This window comes from Helianthus annuus, chromosome 11 (genome assembly GCF_002127325.2).
Source record: "Helianthus annuus cultivar XRQ/B chromosome 11, HanXRQr2.0-SUNRISE, whole genome shotgun sequence".
Classification (NCBI taxonomy): domain Eukaryota; kingdom Viridiplantae; phylum Streptophyta; class Magnoliopsida; order Asterales; family Asteraceae; genus Helianthus; species Helianthus annuus.
Window position 1 is genome coordinate 160,111,547 of NC_035443.2, and position 20,918 is coordinate 160,132,464.

Sequence of the window (20,918 nt, forward strand, 5' to 3'; positions counted from 1 at the left end):
ACTTGTGTTTTCAATTGATACTTTTCTGCTAATGGGTATGCTAGAAATTTTTAGCTGACGTACATTTTTGAAAAGTGTCTACAAGGGGTATGCCGTACACTTACTAGTTGTGGCATCTTCATCTAAAAGTTTGTAGGTATATAACAACAAAAATATCGTTAATTCTATACTATGGCATCTATGAAATTATTGGTTGTAATTCATAACTACGATCTCTACAATAAAACGCCAAACTGCATATCTCCGGCCGGCTTATCTTTAGAAAGGAGTTGCTATGGTTAGTTATTGTGGTTTTGACTACAAAAGTACAAACATGTTTAACATTCAACTGAGATCTGTATGGCACAAATATTTAACTATATATGAAGATGTCGTCCAACCTCTCGTGCGGCTAACGGCGTCCAGAGTTATGTCTAATTATGTTTAAGTTTTAGGTTTGCACACACTTATTTACCATGCATGCAATTATGCACGTCTTATTATTATACTCTTATACAATTAGTAATTTAGGGTACCACATTGAGTTACACCCCTTCGTAAATAAATAAATATACCGTTTCAAAAAGAGAAAAAAAGAAGTGACATTTAACAAAACGGTTACTTACTTGATTGGCATTTTTACTTGACAATTAAATATTACTAGGTTTTCTTAATGTCGCGTGTTGCAGTGAAGCCGAACAAATGATAATGTAAAACAAACATGATTTGAAAATAAAACATATTGTTGAGAAAGCCAAACCATTAGAACGGTTTAGTTTATCATCGTACTATTTTTAATACCAAATAAATACTTTATTTTGAATACAAATTCGTTTTTAACAAAACTTATAACAGAATGTCAGGGAAAAATCAAAACTTAAGTTTTTTGAAAAAAGTTGTAAACGTAAATTATTAGAGAAGCATCAAATTAATCGATAGATTAAAATATGTTCTAAACAAATAAAAGAGAACTATTAAAAAATGGTAAAGGAAATGTATGCTTTTAAAAAGGTAAACAATATTAAAAATATATTATTAAAAATAAATATAATAATAAACTATTATAATATATTAATTAAAAAATAATAAAAACTTATATATTATTATAAAAATAAAGTTACTATTTATTTATTGTCCTTCATCAACAATATATATATATATATATATATAACTTGTAAGGTAAAAATATTAAAAATATGGTATTAAAAGTAAATATAATAATAAACTATTAAAATATATTAAATAAAAAAACAATAAAAAGCCATATATATTATTGTAAAAATAAAGTTACTATTCATCGTCGTTCAATTAAAAATTAAAAATATGCATTAAAAGTAAATATAATAATAAACTATTATAACTAGAAAATTGACCCGCGCGCGTTGCGCCGCGACCAACGAAATTGACATGCTGTTGATCAGATTCACATTTACAATGTGTTAAAGATGTTTTTGTCGGTTAACTCTGTATTACTATCTTATACAAATAAGTAATTCACCAAATAAGCTCAATACAATTAATAGTATCATAATTAGTACGTTACATGACTTGTATCCATATAAATAACTTATCGTATTGAACTCCCCGCGTTGCGGCGGGGGCGTAAAACCGTGACAAATAGCACCAATGCCACACTATAACCAACGACCACCAACATTGAAGTTGCAGCGTGTAACACCTCGTAAAATCATACCCAATAAAATAAAGACACGTGTCATGTAAGATAAACATGTCATGAACCCGGATCAAGTTAAAGGATGTATGGTAGGATTTAAAAGTGTCGACATGTTAATAAATACATCTGAGCGACCTATTTACAAATCCCAAACCTTAATATATTCCATAAACATCCAACATATTCAAATCCGGTTAATTTGATAATCCAAATTTGCATAAGAATTGAGTTTTATGGTTCTTACGACAAGTTTTCGTTAAAAGCATTCAACACAAGAATCCAAGATGTGTAAGTGCATGGCAAGGCCATGCAAAGTCTGGTTTCATGGTCCCTACACTGAAAAGAAAGCATGAGATTCAGAAATTTCAAAGTTGCATGGTCAAAACTTTAAAGTTTACAAATTTTGTCTTCTGATGAAGGCTTACGGACCGCAAAGGTGAACCCTTACGGTCCGCAAGGTGGCGGAGCTGGGCGATGGTTACTGAAAAGCGGTTACAGACCGCAAAGCCTAAGGCTTACGGTCCGTAAGACCTGTAACTGGGCAGAATTTTGGACAGATGCCTGTATAACCAGTTACACCGCCTTATAAGAGTGGTTTTCGAAAATCAGGGGCCTTGGAACTGGTTTTTGGCATTATAGGGACACCTGGGAGGATCTCATAACAATTGTAGAGTTGTTTGGCATGATCCTATGAAATCAAAGTCCATATATATAGAGGTTCACTTGCAAACATTTGAGCACAACATTTGAAACTTCATTCTGAGGATTTTTGGAGTTCTCTGGTCAGCAAACAAGCTTTCTTAGGGTCCATAATCGTGCTTAGGACCTTGGTAAGTGTCCTTAACCTCCCTTAATTCGGTTTTATTAGTTTAATGGCCTAAAGTCAAACCCATCGTAATTAAGGTTTGACTTAGTGATTAATCACTAATGGCCTAGTCAATACTCGAATTAAGAGTAGCTTTGAGTTGGTAATTATGTGGGTAATAAACCCTTAAAAGGGTACTCTCTGATTCTCACTCTAACTAGGTCAATTGTCGGGTCAAAGTTAATCTTAAAAAGTCAACAGGAAGCTAATTTTCAAATAAACACATAATTAGCAATGTAGAAGCCATACAACCTATTTTATCATTAACATAACTTGGTAATTAATGTAAGAACATGTCTAAACATGTTCAACCCGACAATTTTCAGTTTAAGCTCGGTTCGGAACCGAAAGTCGCATAAGTGGACTTCTACTTTGACTTTCAGTTCTGACCCATTAGAGCATAGTTTAGAAATGCCTTAGGGCTTTGTTAGGACCAGGTTATATGTTAGGATAACCCTCTGAGGTTATACAACTTGGTTCATTAGTTATCCGATTCATATGCATGTTTCCGTTAAATGCTTAAATATTGACTATTATGCCCATATGACCTTAAAACGTGAATTTTGAAAATGTAAAAGAATAGGAACCTTAGTTACCAATTTATAAACTTGTCCTTAAAATTTGACATCAGTTTGAAGTCTAGATTAAGAGTTATGCTCATTAGCGTAAATGAAAAGCTTTTTATTTATTAAACGGCGTAATTAGCATATAGCCTACTTAAACCCAAATTTTTATACCAAACTTTTTACCCACTGATATAAATAATATTTTGGGATTTTTGAATATTTTTATTTATTTTTAGGCTGAGCATAACATAGGGTTCTAAGCTTTATTCGGTAATTGTCGGTTTTGCCCTTTTGGGCTATAAAATGAGTTTTACAAATCCTTTTGACACCAAACTTTTTTCTGCTGATCTAATATGATAAATAAAATATTTTAAGCCTTCTGGAATAATAAAAATATCAGTTTTTCTTATAAAACCCGGAAATCGCTTAAAACCGCTTTTTACGCGTTTTTAACGCATAGTATGTATTAAAACTATTTTAAATATATAAGACTTAATACCTACAGATATTTTTAGTAAATTTTGATACTTTAACAGTAAGCAAAGGTTTTAAACTCAAATTTCCAGATTTGACCTTATAAGCTTATGTGAAATTACCAAAATGCCCCTTCGGTGCATAGTTTGGTTATAAATGATAAATTTCACATATATGTAATACCCTACTGATATGACTTATCAAATTAAGTATTTTTACGTATTATATCAGATCTGAAACTCAGATTTATATTTAATCTCTTTGATAACCTTTTAAATGACCAAAATACCCCTACGGGGCATAATTTGAGTTTAAATTCGTTTTGGGCATAATAGGAGATATCTTACTGATGTCACAACATATTTAAGGCATATTAACTTAGGAAACCTGTATATGACTCTTATGGTTACTCGTTACGCATTTTTCGCATTCGGTTCAGTTTATGTGACTAGTTTGCATAGATTGACCGAAACGGGTCAAACCTTACCATTTTTGTCTCAAAATCCAGAATGTGTTTAGTTTACCCATATCACGCAAGTCTTCAAACTTGTCGGGTCTAAATCACATTCTATTCTGGTCTTCGCTTAATCATGCGTTTGAACCGTATATCTTCCTTTAAAACTAACCGGTCTAAGTTTAGGCTTAATTAAGACCCGTTAGGAATCTAATAGGTTATTAAAAACCTTCGTTCCAGATTAGGAGCCCAGTAAAAGCTACGTGCACTTGCTGTTTGTGAATTATACTTGCAAAGGTAAATACTTTTAACTTATTTTCCCTTATACGGGCTTGGGGTACGGTATATAAAATACCACTTGGTCGGGCAATGAATTTTTAATCGTATGAAGGTTAATTTATTGAAATGACCTGTTTAAATTGTTTTGTTTGCTTAAAGCCTTTGGGGGGTTAATGACCATGTCCCGGATATCCTTGGCATCATTCATAAGAATGGCCACGACCTTAGCACGGGATGTAGGCATACACCCGCCAGTGCATTTATAAATAAAAATATATAACCGCCGGTTTCGAGAATAACTCGCCGCGGGACTATATCATGTGGTGTGTCTATTAATCTTTAACCCGGTATTCAGCCCGGGCTACTGAACGTATAACGAACATGTAATTCTTTTACAAGTTTATATATAAATAATTATCCCAAGTTATAAAATATTTTTTGCCTTGTGCATTCAAATCAATTTTTATAAACCTTTTTAAAATGAGTCAGTTAAATTGTATTTACCAGTGTAAACTGACGTATTTTCCCAAAAAGGCTAAGTGAAGGTACTAATCGGAATAGGCTGGCATCTCCTAGCATCAAATAAAAGTCTTGCAAGCTTGGATGCCTTTAAAGTCTGTTGAACAATGTTTCCTTTTAATTTGATCCGCCTGTGGATCTATATCAGCCATTTTGTGATACTTGATATTACATTTTATTCGGTTTGAAATATATCTATCTTTTGCTTCCGCTGTGCATTTAAATTGTGTTGTTTGACTATGATGATATCAACTACGTCGCGATACTCCCCACTGGGCCCACCAGTAATACGTGGAAATATCGGGGTGTGACAGGATGGCATCAGAGCCAATACTGAGTGAATTAAACACTAGCCTTTTGTGTTTAATCTCAGTTACACAGTTGCACATTCCTCAACTTTCGAGTCTAGACAAAGAATTTAGGACAAATCTTGATTTTATTTATTTTTGTCCTTTATATATTTCTTTTGTTGTTATCTTTGTTTATGTTGATAGGATAAATCATGCCGCCAAGATTTAGAAGAGGTAGAGGCAAGGCCCCAATGGCGGGTCATGATCATGAAGCCGGACCCTCACACCGGCGAACCCCATCAATCACGATGAGTACCAGTCCTCAGGAGCATTGGAGGACGTATATTGAGCCAGCGAGGCGACCTGTCTCGCTAAGTTTGTCACCATCTTATCACCACTCTTTCGGGCCTCAAAACGTGATTTTTGAAAATGTAAAAGAATAGGAACCTTAGTTACTGATTTATAAACTTGTCCCTAAAATTTGACATCAGTTTGAAGTCTAGATTAAGAGTTATGCTCATTAGCGTAAATGAAAAGCTTTTTATTTATTAAACGGCGTAATTAGCATATAGCCTATTTAAACCCAAATTTTTATACCAAACTTTTTACCCACTGATATAAATAATATTTTGGGATTTTTGAAGATTTTTATTTATTTTTAGGCTGAGCATAACATAGGGTTCTAAGCTTTATTCGGTAATTGTCGGTTTTGCCCTTTTGGGCTATAAAATGAGTTTTACAAATCCTTTTGTAACACCTCGAAATTTTCCGTCAAATGAAATAATGACACGTGTCATATACGACAAAAGCATTATAAACCCGGATTTAGTTAAAGATGTATGGCATGATTTTTAAACACATCGACATGTTAATTTATACCTCTGAACAACTTCATTATAAATCCCAAGACCCTAACATGATTAATAAACATCTAGTATACCTTAATCCGGTGATTACTAATAATAATGGATGTCCAAATTTGCAAGAATGGATCCTATGAAAATAATGCTCAATAAAACATTCGTTTGTGAATGCTATCATTGTTCAACCCAATAATATTGCAAGATAGGTAGAGACAACTGATCAAGCATGGGTAAGAAGGCCTCATACTGACATTTTCCTGGCTCAAAATAATGCTATGCAAGTTGCCTGTTCAAGCATGGGTAAAGGTCCCGCCATACGGTCCGTAAGGGGTGCCCAGCGACAGCAGCTTGGCTGTTGGCTGTTATAAACGTTTAACCGACTTAGTAAGATATTTTCAGCAACATGGGCAACCCCTAATAGTTCCTAGGCACTAGGAAACACTTGTAAACGATCTGGGATCAATGATAGACCTAGTTGTCATGATCTCAATGGATTAAGAACACAATATAAAGCCACATTGTTGCAACATTGTGTTCATTCCTTCCTTCTGTAATTGTGGAGCTTTCTGGAGCACAAGTGCCTTCTCTAAGCTTTCCTAATCGTGCATAGGACTTCAGTAAGTATGCTTAACCTTTCTTAGTTAAGTTTTTGCTTAGTTTTAGCTTAAAAGTCAAACCGTCATAATTAGCGGTTGACTTAACGATTAATCATTAATGGTCCAGTGATTAGTCGAATCAAAGGTAGTTATAAGTTGGTAACTATTTGGGCATTAAACCCTCAAAAGGGCACCCTCTGATTCCCGCTCTAACTAGATCAAATGTCGGGTCAAAGTTGTTTAGGAAAAGTCAATAGAAGCTTAATTTTCGAATTAACATATAATTAACAATGCAGAAGGAATGTAACCTATTTTATCACTCATATAACTTGATAATAAGTATAAGAACTGGTCTAAGCTTGTTTGATCCGACCATTTACTGTTTTGACCCGGTTCGGAACCGAAAGTCGCAAAACTTTGACTTTTGCTTTGACTTCAGTTCTGACCCGTTTTAGTATGACTTGGATATGCCTTAGGACTTCCTTAGGACCAGGTTACATGATGGTATGACCCTCTGTGACTGGTTCGTTGTTTGTCTGAGTCTTTTGCACATTTCCGTTATATGCTTAAAAGTTGACCATAATGCCCTTTTGACCTTAAAACGAGAATTTTGGATATGTGAAAGGACAATAACCTTAGTTATTGATTTCTAACATGTCCCTAAAAATTCATGTCAATTCGAGGTCTAGAATAGGAGTTATGCTAAATAGCGCAATTAAGAAAACTTGTGTTAATTAAACGGCGCACTTAGCATAAAGCCTATCTAAACCCAAATTTCGACACCAAACCTTTTACACACTGATGTAATATAATATTTTGAGATTTTTAAATATTTTTAATTATTTTAACCTGCTCATAACCTAAGGTTATGACCTTGATTCGGTAAATACCGAATATACCCTTTTCGGACATAAAACGAGTTCTACATAGTATTTTGACACAAATCCAATTGCTACTGATTTTATATAATAAATAAAGTATTTTGAACTATGTAACCTGATCAGAAAACTCAGATTTCCTGTTTAACCCGAAAATCGCTTAAAATGGCTTTTACGCGTATTAAACGCATAGTTTGACTTTAAAACCATTTTGTCATATAAAGACTTATTACCTACTAATGTAATTTGTTAAAGTAAGTGGTTTTACTGATTACTTCAGACCCGAACACCAGAATTATAAATAAACTCTTTTATAATCTTTAAAATGACCAAAATACCCCTACGGGGCATATTATGGGATTAAAACTCGTTATGGGCATAATGGAAGGTATCCTACTGATATCACAACATATTTAGAGCATATTAACTTAGGAAATCTGTAAGACTCTTACGGTTACCCGTTACGCCATTTACGCGTTCGGTTCGGTTTATGTAACTAGTTTACATAAATTAGCCGAAACGGGTCAAACCTTTTCGTTTTTATCTCAAAATCCAGAATGTGGTTGGATTACCCATATTATACAAGTCTTCAAACTTGTTGGGTCTAAATCACATTCTATTCCGGTCTTCGCTTGTTCGTGCGTTCGAACCGTATCTTTCGTTAAAACTAACTGGTCTAAGTTTAGGCTTAATTAAAGACACGTTAGGATTCTAATAGGGTATTATAAACCTTCGTTCCAGAATAGGAGACCCGGTAAAAGCTACTTGCAATTGCTGTTTGTGAAATATACTTTGCAAAGGTAAATACTTTTAGCTTACTTTCCCTTATACGGGCTTGGGGTACGGTATATAAAATACCGCTTGGTCGGGTATTTGACCTTAATCGATTGGTGGTTAAGTATTATCAAGATGACCCGTTTTAAAATTTGTTTTGTTTGCTTAAAGCCTTTGGGGGGTTAATGACCATGTCCCGGATATCCTTGGCATTATCTTACGAGATGGCCACGACCTGAGCACGGGGTGTAGGCGTACACCTGACAGCTGCATATGTAAAAATGGTATCCCACTTAAAGGAATAACCTTGTGGGCATTATACCTGTGGTGTGTCTATTAGTCTTTAACCTGGTCTACGGATCGGGCTACTGAACGCATAAGGAAGATGTAATTCGTTTACAAGTATTATATTCAAATAATTATCCCAAGTTATAAAAGTTTGTGCCACGTGCATTCAAATCAATTTTATTAAACCTTTTTCAAAAGTGTCGGTTGAATGTATTTACCAGTGTAAACTGACGTATTTTCCCAAAAAGGTTAAGTGCAGGTACTATGCGAACTAGGCTGGCTTTCTCCTAGCGTCCACAATAAGTCTCGCAAGCTTGGATGTCAACTGTTGAACAATATTCCTATTTATTTTTTTATCCCCCTGTGGATTATTTTCAACTATTTGTGATACATGATATTACAATAGCATTCAGTTGAAATATATCTATCTTTTGCTTCCGCTGTGCATTTAAATATTGTGTTGTTTGACTGTAATGTTACCAACTACGTCACGATACTCCCCCACCGTGCCCACCGGTGAAACGTGTGAATATCGGGGTGTGACAGGTTGGTATCAGAGCAAACGTTGACTGAATTAAACACTATCCTTATGTGTTTAATCTCAATGACACAATTGCACATACTCGAGTCTAGACGAGAACTTAGGACAAATCCAAATTATTGCTTTAGTTTGTCCTTTATTGTTTGTTATTTATTTAAATTGTTTAATCAGGAAATATGCCACTGAGATTCAGAAGAGGAGGAAGAGGCAAAGGGCCAATCACTACCCACAACGATCACGAGGCTGGGCCTTCTCACCTGCGAGCTCCTTCCAGTACAATGAGTGCCAATCCCCAGAGGAACAGGAGGAACCTTTTTGAGCCTGCTAGACGGTCTGTCTCACACGGTTCAACACCCTCTTACCGTCACTCTTTTGGGCCGAACTCGGAAAACGAGCCCGATAACCCACAACCTTCATTCATACCTCTCCAGCGTTCCGTTTCGCACCGTTCCTTTGGCGACCCTACTCCTGTCTTTCAGGGCCGGTTCAACCCGGCAAACTTTGTCCAAGAACCAATGGGCTTTAACCCATTGGGACCGGAGGACCATTTCTCAGAAGACAATGCAATGGACATGGACGAGGACACGGATCCCGTCAAACCTCCAAGAGGTACCCCCAACCATCCTATCGAGATCTCTGATGGATCATCTTTCCATGGAACACCCTATCAGGGTCCAGACAGTTACCAAGCAAGGTTCAACCAGTATGAGTGGTACTTTACACCCTCTCACCATTTATCGCCTCATGAGCAGCAACAACAGCAGTAGCAGGATCCCTCTGAGGATTCGCGTTTCGTGGCAGTCACGCCACCGCCTCCACCGCCACCAGTTCATCAAGCACCTCCAGATCCTCCAAGGCGTAGGAGAACAGGCGCGCGAATATCCGCACGAAGAGGGGATTTTCACTTTAGCACCCCTCGACACTCCAGTGGCAGTCATTATCCGCCACTGCCTGAAGACCCACAAATGGGTGGACCTTCGAACCCAACTGCAGAGGTGAATTCTGCACCAGTTGCACCACCTCCGCCACCATTTGGTTATGATAACCCGATATCTACATACGCCGATTCCACAGCATACAACCCGTTTGAGCTGCCAGTTCACACTCACTACAACTATATTGATACCGACCCATACATAGAAGCGGCGGAAAACTACCACGCCCTTCATCCCGAAGGACCTTATGGAACTCCTTGGGGAATGGGATACTCGACTCATGGGTATACAGTACCTGCTAGACCTCCGGCTCAGCACCTATCGCAGCAGCCACGTTTTTCCCCACCAGAGCAGGAAGAAATCCTCCACCGTTTAAACAGGGTGGAACGAGATTTTGAAGAAGAACGTAAGAACAACCGTGGATTCCTCAAGGGTCTGGCAAACCTGTTAAAAGGAATAAAGAAGAGGGATCATTAACCTCTATATGTATTATTGTATTTCCTATTTCAATCAAGTCCCTGCGTGGACATTTATATGTGTATTTAGTCCCTGCGTGGACTTGTCTTTTAGTCCCTGCGTGGACTTGTCTTTCAGTCCCTGTGTGGACATCTATCCTTGTATTGGTCCCTGCGTGGACTTGTTTTCTAGTTTGCGTAGGTAATTTGTCTATTTAAAAGGCCCCGTTTAGGGCAATGTGTAATCCTTTTTAATATGTATTGGAATGCTATGTTTATAAATTTCATTTTTGTCATTATATGCATAAATATATGAAATAAATAAATCAAAAATCATTCCTTTTAAGATAGATCTGCCTATTCAAATATTAATTAAGAATCTTAACGGTATAACCTAGCCTTCATGTCATTATAAGACCTGGCCAAGATGGTAAGACCTGATTAAAAGATTCAAATCTCTGTTAACATCTGCAAACATGTTAACACTCTTGGCAGACATGGTTCGTTAAAAATCACACGCGTCATTCTTATGAAAGGATCTTTCAAAAGATTCCTAAACCTAACTTGACAATTTATAAATCAGGGGTTTAAATCATCAATTAAGATGATCATATGTTAGTAGTATAGTGCCTACGGGCCATACTCATTGTCTTATAAGACAAAGGACAGTAGTAGTCTATGACTCCCTGTCAGAAAAGGTGAAGAACTGTGTTCAAACCTTAATGCTTTGATTCTCTGAAATCATGGCTTATGAATAGAAATGTCCATGTGACTAGGCCTTTTGTGCTAATAATACTATTACTATTGTGTAATTAGGATATTATAAATAAAAATCCTAAATAAATGTGAGTAACAAATTAACCAAATATGGTCTATGCTTACCATGGTTAATGAATTGCCAAAAAGGGCAATTCCATAATAAACTCTCAAAATAAATTTTGTCATTATCTTATGTAGCAGTTCAATATACGATGGCTGACTCGGATGAAATAAATAGTCACCCAAAGGAGAATCTGAATGATGCTCGGATTAATGTAACAAGTGCTGAACCCTGCAAGCGTTAATAGACAACGTTGTTACGAAAGCCTTGGATAGGCAGTATAGCGAATCGAGCGGTACTCGGAGTAGGACCCTATCCGCACCGCATTCTAAGCCCAAGCCTCATTCTGGGGCGCATAGCAAGCCCCTCTCCAAGAAGGATGAACCAAAGAAAGATGATGACGATCGTCACTCTGCAAACCATCATAGTGTCCCGTCTCAAGGAGTCGTGCTGAATCAAGGACCCCGTGATAAGGGTTGCTCCTACAAATACTTTGTGTCATGCAAGCCCTGGGATTTTACAGGGGAGAAAGGAGCAATAGACTGCATGACATGGTTGGATGAGATGGACACGGTGGTTGATATCAGCGGGTGTGCTGAGAGGGATGTAGTAAAATTTGTGTCTCAATCGTTTAAGGGTGAGGCCTTATCCTGGTGGAGGTCGTTGATTTAGGCAACTAGGAAGACTCCACTATACGGTATGTCATGGGAACAATTTGTTGCCCTCATCCAAGAGAACTACTGCCCTCAGCATGAGGTAGAGAAGATTGAGTCGGATTTTCTGTCATTGGTTATGAAGAATCTGGACTGCTGTAACACCCTTAATGTTAAACTTGTTTTGATAATAAAATACACCATTTCTATTAAAAATATTGGTTAAGTAACATGACATTCATTAACGGATTTCATAAGTATGTCAAGCTTAGTCAATTAATGTCTAAATTAAAACATTCAAAATTTGTTTAACAAGTGTTTACAACCAGACATAAGCACTACTAAAGATTTAAAACATTGCGGAAGCTTCAAAATGTAGTGTTCGGTTCTTCATTATCCGCTCGACCGTCATCCTTAAGATCCAAATCATCACCTAGGGTAAAAATCACTAAAATATTAGTTTTGACATTAGTACTTAAAGTAAAGAAGCAAGATCCGACATCAAAGTATGATAAAAGAAAGATTTACAAATTTCTAAGTTCCACCGTAACTTACGGTGTCACCGTAAGTTACGGTAGGTTCTGGGGATTTTTGGTTCACCGTAAACCAGAAGAAACGCACCGTAAGGCTTTGGCACCCACCGTAAGTTATGGTACCACCGTAACTTACGGTAGTACCTGGAATTCTATATTTTGTTTGAGTTGTTCATTTTACTCAAACCTAAATCTCGGAATTCCCTTTTTAGACATACCAATAGCTTAATTTCCCGTAATTCTAATATGTTATTTTATCAATCAATAACAAGATCAATCAATCATAATACGGAGCATTTTCCGTGCCTTAAATGGTTATTTGACCCGTTTGGCTCGTCTAAGGAATTCCTCCATTGTGACGACTACCAACGAGTTCCAACCAATTCGATCTATTTTCCATGTAGCAACATCACTACTTAAATTCAAACAACCCTTATTCAAAAATCCAATCTACGCATTTAATAATCATCAAATCTACTCAATGTAACGGGTCAAGTTACATACCTTTAAAGCAAGCCCTTCAAACGTGCGTCTACACCGGTTTGCCCGCTTGATGTCACGGCTTCCTTTCCTATAGAGTTCAATCACTTCTGGTTTAGAACTCTTTATTTCACATACATAACGCACATCTCGTCATACATCATAATTGTGCGTTTTTAACTTAATAATTCAGTTTTTAAGCCTTCTTTGAGGCATTTCAACAAACGCTACATAGGCAGAATTTTCATACCATTCATATTCAAGTTCATAGCTTACTATTTAGCTAACTCAACATCAATAAAGCTCTCGTTTAGCATGTAAACATCATATTTTTTTTCTGAAATTACTTTCTATGATCAATTACACTAGAATAATCATTCTAAACCCTAGTGTTCATCTACATCTTGTAAAACCCACAACCCACCTTCAAGGTGTTCATGGAATTTCCTGAATTTGGACATGATTTCACATGTAGTTTGTTTAGGTTTCACCTCTAGACACTATATCATCCTTAACCTAACCAAAACACACATGCAACATCTAGTTTCAGATTTTTCCAAAAATCATGAGAATTTCAAACGAAGAATTAATACGAATTTTTACATACCTTGTAACCCTCTTGTGATGAGGATCACTAATCTATGTTTAGATTTCGCTTTTGATCAGGTTTGAGCCTTCAATTTGATTGTTTTGTGAGGTTAGGGTTTTTGAAATGGGGATGTCGCCCCCTGCTTCTTCTTGATCGACCAACACTTCAATTTTTGGAGTGTTTGGTTTATTTTATTTCTTTTATTTGTTCCATCTAATTAAGTTTCAGATTTAACAACTTAGGTCCCTCTATTTTGTTCAACATATAGTTTGGTAGCTTTTAATCACATTATAAGCTATTTTTAGACTAGTTAACTAACTAGGTTAGAATTCCTAGTTAGTAAATTCCCATTTATTTATGCTTTATAATTATGATATAATGTTTTATATTTTCGGGGTGTTACAAGTCCACCCCCCTTAAAAGGGTTTCGTCCCCGAAACCGAAGTACGTACCAAATAATGTAGGGTGGAGACGTCGCATCTCCTCTTCAGATTCCCATGTAGTGTCCGAACCTTTTCTGTGCTCCCATTTGACCTTGACTTGATAAATCACCTTGTTCCTCAAACTTTTCTCTTTACGATCTAAAATCGCAATTGGTTTTACTGCATAGTTGAGGCTGTTATCCACCTCGATACCATCGTAGTGGATATGGGCAGTTTCGTCGGCCAAGCATTTTCGGAGATGTGACACGTGGAATGTGTTATGAATCCCACTCAACTCTTTGGGTAATTCAAGACGATAAGCTACTTTACCAACCCGTTCAGTGATTCTGAATGGCCCAATAAATCTCGGACTTAGTTTCCCCCTTTTTCTGAATCTAATAATGCCCTTCCATGGGGAAACTTTTAGCATAACCATGTCGCCAACCTGAAATTCGATTGGCCTATTCCTTTTATCCGCATATGCCTTTTGCCTGTCTTGAGCCGCTTTCAAGTGTGCCCGAACTATATCGATTTTCTCATTCGTAGTTCGGATTATATCAGTAGGTGCTAACCCTCGTGGACCCACTTCTCCCCAACATACCGGAGTTCGACATTTTCTGCCATATAATAGTTCATACGGGGCCATCTTAATGCTCGCGTGATAACTATTGTTATATGCAAATTCGACCAAGGGTAGATGGACATCCCAACTACCTCCGAAGTCAATAATGCAAGCCCGCAGCATATCTCCCAACGTTTGTATTGTTCTTTCACTCTGTCCATCCGTTTGAGGATGGTACGCAGTGCTGATGAACAACTTGGTTCCCATTTGCTCTTGGAAATCCCGCCAGAAATTTGAAGTAAACCAGGTATCCCTATCAGACACGATGGATACCGGCACTCCATGACGTGCTATTATTTCATTAGTGTAAACTTCTGACATCTTTTCTGACGTATAAGTCTCACGAATCGGAATGAAGTGAGCACTCTTCGTCAATCTATCCACCACTACCAATATGGCATCGAAACCACGATTCGTCTTAGGCAACTTGGTTAATAGGTCCATTGTAATATGTTCCCATTTCCAAACCGGAATTTCTAACGGTTGTAGTTTGCCGTATGGTTTCTGGTGTTCCGCCTTGACTTGTAAACATGTCAAGCATTTTTCCACATGCCTCACCACATCCCTCTTCATTCCGGGCCACCAATAGTTTTGTTTCAAATCGTTGTACATCTTAGTCGCACCCGGATGAATTGAATAACGGGATTTATGAGCTTCATTAAGTAGAAGCGCCTTCACTCCACAGGTATGTGGGACCCATATCCTTCCGGATCGAGTCTTCAACCCGTTATTCTCATCCGACAAATCTTTCAACTGACCTATGATTCTTTCTTTCTTCCAATTCTCTTCTTTCATTGCTTCTAATTGCGCCTCTCGAATACGTTCAAGTATACCCGAGGTCACCACGAGTTGCATCGATCTTACTCGTATTGGGACATAGTCCGCTTTTCTGCTCAGAGCATCCGCTACAACGTTAGCCTTTCCAGGGTGATAATGTATTTCACAATCGTAGTCTTTCACCGTTTCCAGCCATCGCCTTTGTCGCATATTTAATTCCTTCTGATCGAAGAAGTATTTCAAGCTCTTGTGGTCGGTGAATATGGTGCACTTTACCCCATACAAGTAATGCCTCCATATTTTTAAGGCAAATACCACCGCTGCCAACTCCGGATCGTGCGTGGGATATTTCTTCTCGTGTACCTTCAATTGTCTCGAGGCATAGGCTATTACCTTGTCCCGTTGCATCAACACGCAACCTAGCCCAGATAATGAAGCATCCGAATAAACCACCATGTCTTCAACTTCGTCCGGCAATGTCAATACCGGAGCTTGAGTTAACTTTTCTTTTAGCGTTTGAAACGCTTTTTCTTGATCGATACCCCAAATGAACTTTTCTTCCTTTCGCGTTAGCTTTGTTAGTGGTGACGTAATCTTGGAGAAATCTTTAATGAATCTCCTATAGTATCCCGCGAGCCCCAAGAAACTTCTAATTTCCGAAGGGTTCTTCGGGGATTCCACTTTGACACAGCCTCGATCTTGGACGGATCTACCAATACTCCGTCGGCGCTTATGACATGGCCAAGAAGTTGTACCTCTCGTAGCCAAAAGGCACATTTAGAGAATTTTGCGTATAATCTCTCTCTCCTAAGTGTCTCCAATACCTCTTGTAAATGGTGTGCATGCTCCGCTTCACTCTTCGAATACACCAAAATGTCATCGATAAATACGATGACCGACTTATCCAACATTGGTTTGCAAACCCGGTTCATGAGGTCCATGAAGGCCGCGGGTGCATTCGTCAGCCCAAATGGCATTACAAGAAATTCGTAATGCCCGTATCTCGTACGGAAAGCCGTCTTTGGCACATCTTCTTCTTTGACCTTTAATTGATGATACCCCGATCTAAGGTCGATTTTTGAAAACCAGTTCGCACCTTGTAGTTGGTCGAATAAATCATCTATCCTCGGGAGCGGGTATCGGTTCTTTACCGTGAGTTTGTTTAACTCCCGGTAATCGATACACATGCGCATGCTCCCGTCTTTCTTCCTCACGGATAATACCGGTGCGCCCCAAGGTGACACACTCGGCCTTATGAATCCCTTATCAAGCAAGTCTTGAATTTGGGACATCAGCTCTTGTAATTCCGACGGTGCGAATCGGTACAGGCTTTTGCTACGGGTTTCGCTCCTGGAATCAATTCGATCCCGAACTCTACTTCCCGTTCAGGCGGTATCCCCGGTAAATCCTCCGGAAACACATCTTCATAATCTCGCACTACCGGTACCTCTCCAATTTTTCGTGATTCTTTTTCAGGCTCATTAGCGTATATTATGAATGCTTTGCATCCCCGCTTCATAAGCTTGTGAGCTTCCAACATTGAGCATACTATAGGATTGCCTCCTTTTTCGCCATAAATGGTGACATGTTTCCCACTCGGAGATGTTAGTTTTATCTCCTTACGAAAACACACTACCTTTGCATGATATTGAGATAGCCAATCCATCCCAACGACCACTTGAAATTCTCCCATTGACATCGGGATTAGGTTTATCAAATATTCTTCGTCGTCAATGCTCAGTTTACAGTTTTTACATACATCACAAACAATAAAGCTTTTGTTATTACCTATCTCTACTTCTAAGGGCACAGGTAATTTTGTTAGAACAAATGAAGGATGTCGAATAAATCCATATGATACAAAGGATTTATTCGCACCCGTATCAAACAACACGCGTGCAGGAATTGAATTTACAGCAAATATACCTGAGACCACGTCAGGTTCAACCTTTGCTTCTGCGGCGGTTAGTTGAAAAGATCTTGCCTTTGCTTTCGGGGCTTCACCCTTCGGTTCATGCCCATCCTTCTTTCCAACCAGTTCTGGGCATTCCGACTTTTTGTGACCCGTTCGATAACAATTGTAGCAAACTGTCACTTTCTCCGGGCACGATATAGCCATATGTCCCGTTTTCTTGCATATGGGACAGGGCTTATCCTTGTAACGACATTCGCCTTTATGACCCTTCCCACAGATCCTGCAACTTGGCGACCCGCTTTTCGTATCAGATTTCTTTGCGCTTTCATTTGTTCGTGCCTTCTTAGTAGGGCTTGGGTTTACATCTTGTGCTCTCCGTTCACCCCTTTCGATGCTCTTTTTCAGTTCGATCTCCCTTTCCCGAGCAGCATTTATGATCTCGGTAAGGGTCTCGTATTTGGAAGGGGTGATAAATTCCCTATATTCGGCACTCAACATGTTATGATAGTAGTATATCTTTTGTTCTTCGTTCGTCACTAGATCGTCACAAAACTTCATCTTATCCATAAACGTTGCCGTAATCTTGTCTATGGTCTCATTCTTGTGCCTAAGTTGCATGAACTCTTCCTTGATTTTATTCATAACCGCTTTGGGGCTATGATGCTTCAGAAGTGGCGTGTTGAATTCTTCCCAAGTCATGACCTTAGCAGCTTCAATACCGATCTCTCTCTTTTTGTTATCCCACCAATCTTTCGCTTGACTTCTTAGTTGACCCGTACCATAGGCTACATAGTCATCTACGTCACAATGGGTCCTCTCGAACACCCCTTCGATATCGCTTAGCCATCTTTGGCACACTATTGGGTCAACCTCCCCATTATATACTGGTGGTTTACAAGCCATGAATTCCTTGTATGAACAAGGCTTTCGTCCTCCATGCTTTTCCTTTGCTAATTTTGAATCATCTTCAAATTTCTTGATTCTATCTTCTACCATTGATAAAATTGTGTTTTGAATTTTATCAATAAAGCCCGACAAACTGTTTTCGATCGCCTTTCCAACCTCTTCGGCAATCACTTCCCTCATTTGTTCGGTGACTCTTGGCACCGCATCATCATTACCTCCATCTGTCATCTCTATTTCTGAAATGTTTACATAAGTTGTTAAACATTCCATTTATAACACATGCTTTACTTGTTTGATTCAATCAAGTTCATAACTTGATTTAATCGTTCTTGCTTTGATTCCATCAAGTTCACAACTTGATTTGATCGTTCTTGCTTTGATTCAATCAAGTTCACAACTTGATTTAATCGTTCTTGCTTTGATTCAATCAAGTTCACAACTTGATTTGATCGTTCTTGCTTTGATTCAATCAAGTTCACAACTTGATTTAATCGTTCTTGCTTTTTGCATTTCTTGTATTTGAATGAGCTTACTCGCTCTTTTCATGCATATTTGTTCATTTCTCATTCTTTACATAATATATAATTTCTTAACAGAAGTTAATTCTTACCGGACGATCGATCAAGCTTGAACCGAACACTTTGTAGACAACCTTAGGCTCTGATTACCAACTTGTAACACCCTAAATTTTAAACTTGTTTTGATAATAAAATACACCATTTCTATTAAAAATATTGGTTAAGTAACATGACATTCATTAACGGATTTCATAAGTATGTCAAGCTTAGTCAATTAATGTCTAAATTAAAACATTTCAAAATGTAGTGTTCGGTTCTTCATTATCCGCTCGACCGTCATCCTTAAGATCCAAATCATCACCTAGGGTCAAAATCACTAAAATATTAGTTTTAACATTAGTACTTAAAGTATAGAAGCAAGATCCGACATCAAAGTATGATAAAAGAAAGATTTACAAATTTCTAAGTTCCATCGTAACTTACGGTGTCACCGTAAGTTACGGTAGGTTCTAGGGATTTTTGGTTCACCGTAAACCAGAAGAAACGCACCGTAAGGCTTTGGCACCCACCGTAAGTTACGGTACCACCGTAACTTACGGTAGTACCTGGAATTCTATATTTTGTTTGAGTTGTTCATTTTACTCAAACCCAAATCTCGGAATTCCCTTTTTAGACATACCAATAGCTTAATTTCCCGTAATTCTAATATGTTATTTTATCAATCAATAACAAGATCAATCAATCATAATACGGAGCATTTTCCGTGCCTTAAATGGTTATTTGACCCGTTTGGCTCGTCTAAGGAATTCCTCCATTGTGACGACTACCAACGAGTTCCAACCAATTCGATCTATTTTCCATGTAGCAACATCACTACTTAAATTCAAACAACCCTTATTCAAAAATCCAATCTACGCATTTAATAATCATCAAATCTACTCAATGTAACGGGTCAAGTTACATACCTTTAAAGCAAGCCCTTCAAACGTGCGTCTACACCGGTTTGCCCGCTTGATGTCCCGGCTTCCTTTCCTATAGAGTTCAATCACTTCTGGTTTAGAACTCTTTGTTTCACATACATAACGCACATCTCGTCATACATCATAATTGTGCGTTTTTAACTTAATAATTCAGTTTTTAAGCCTTCTTTGAGGCATTTCAACAAACACTACATAGGAAGAATTTTCATACCATTCATATTCAAGTTCATAGCTTACTATTTAGCTAACTCAACATCAATAAAGCTCTCATTTAGCATGTAAACATCATATTTTTTTTCTGAAATTACTCTCTATGATCAATTACACTAGAATAATCATTCTAAACCCTAGTGTTCATCTACATCTTGTAAAACCCACAACCCACCTTCAAGGTGTTCATGGAATTTCCTGAATTTGGACATGATTTCACATGTAGTTTGTTTAGGTTTCACCTCTAGACACTATATCATCCTTAACCTAAACAAAACACACATGCAACATCTAGTTTCAGATTTTTCCAAAAATCATGAGAATTTCAAACGAAGAATTAATACGAATTTTTACATACCTTGTAACCCTCTTGTGATGAGGATCACTAATCTATGTTCAGATTTCGCTTTTGATCAGGTTTGAGCCTTCAATTTGATTGTTTTGTGAGGTTAGGGTTTTTGAAATGGGGATGTCGCCCCCTGCTTCTTCTTGATCGACCAACACTTCAATTTTTGGAGTGTTTGGTTTATTTTATTTCTTTTATTTGTTCCATCTAATTAAGTTTCAGATTTAACAACTCAGGTCCCTCTATTTTGTTCAACATATAGTTTGGTAGCTTTTAATCACATTATAAGCTATTTAGACTAGTTAACTAACTAGGTTAGAATTCCTAGTTAGTAAATTCCCATTTATTTATGCTTTATAATTATGATATAATGTTTTATATTTTCGGGGTGTTACAACTGCCAAGCTTACCTTACGAGCTTTAACACAATGTCAAGGTGGGTTCCTTATCTGGTAACCCCGGAACCCAAAAGAATAGCTCGTTTCATAGGGGGCTTAGCTCTGGAGATCAAGGCAAGTGTAAAAGCCTCTCGGCCAGCTACATTCAGGTCAGTAGCTGATATATCCTTATCCCTCACTCTGGACGCGGTCAGGCAGAGATCGCTGAGGAACAAGGATGCCGAGAAAAGGAAGCACGACGATGATGACAACTCGCGTCGATCAAATAAGAAACACCGTGGAAACAATGACCCCAGGAAAGGATCTGGTTCAAGGAAA

At 37.8% G+C, this 20,918-nt stretch overlaps 1 long non-coding RNA gene across 1 annotated transcript; it reads right to left on the reverse strand.

Moving 5' to 3' along the window:
• Nucleotides 1-18,974: 18,974 nt before the first annotated feature.
• Nucleotides 18,975-20,303, reverse strand: LOC110905482. Its single transcript, XR_002573163.2, has 3 exons — nucleotides 20,215-20,303; nucleotides 19,632-19,698; nucleotides 18,975-19,027 (listed from the first exon to the last, which is right to left on the reverse strand). It is a non-coding gene; the product is annotated as an uncharacterized LOC110905482 (long non-coding RNA).
• Between the last annotated feature and the right edge of the window lie 615 nt (nucleotides 20,304-20,918).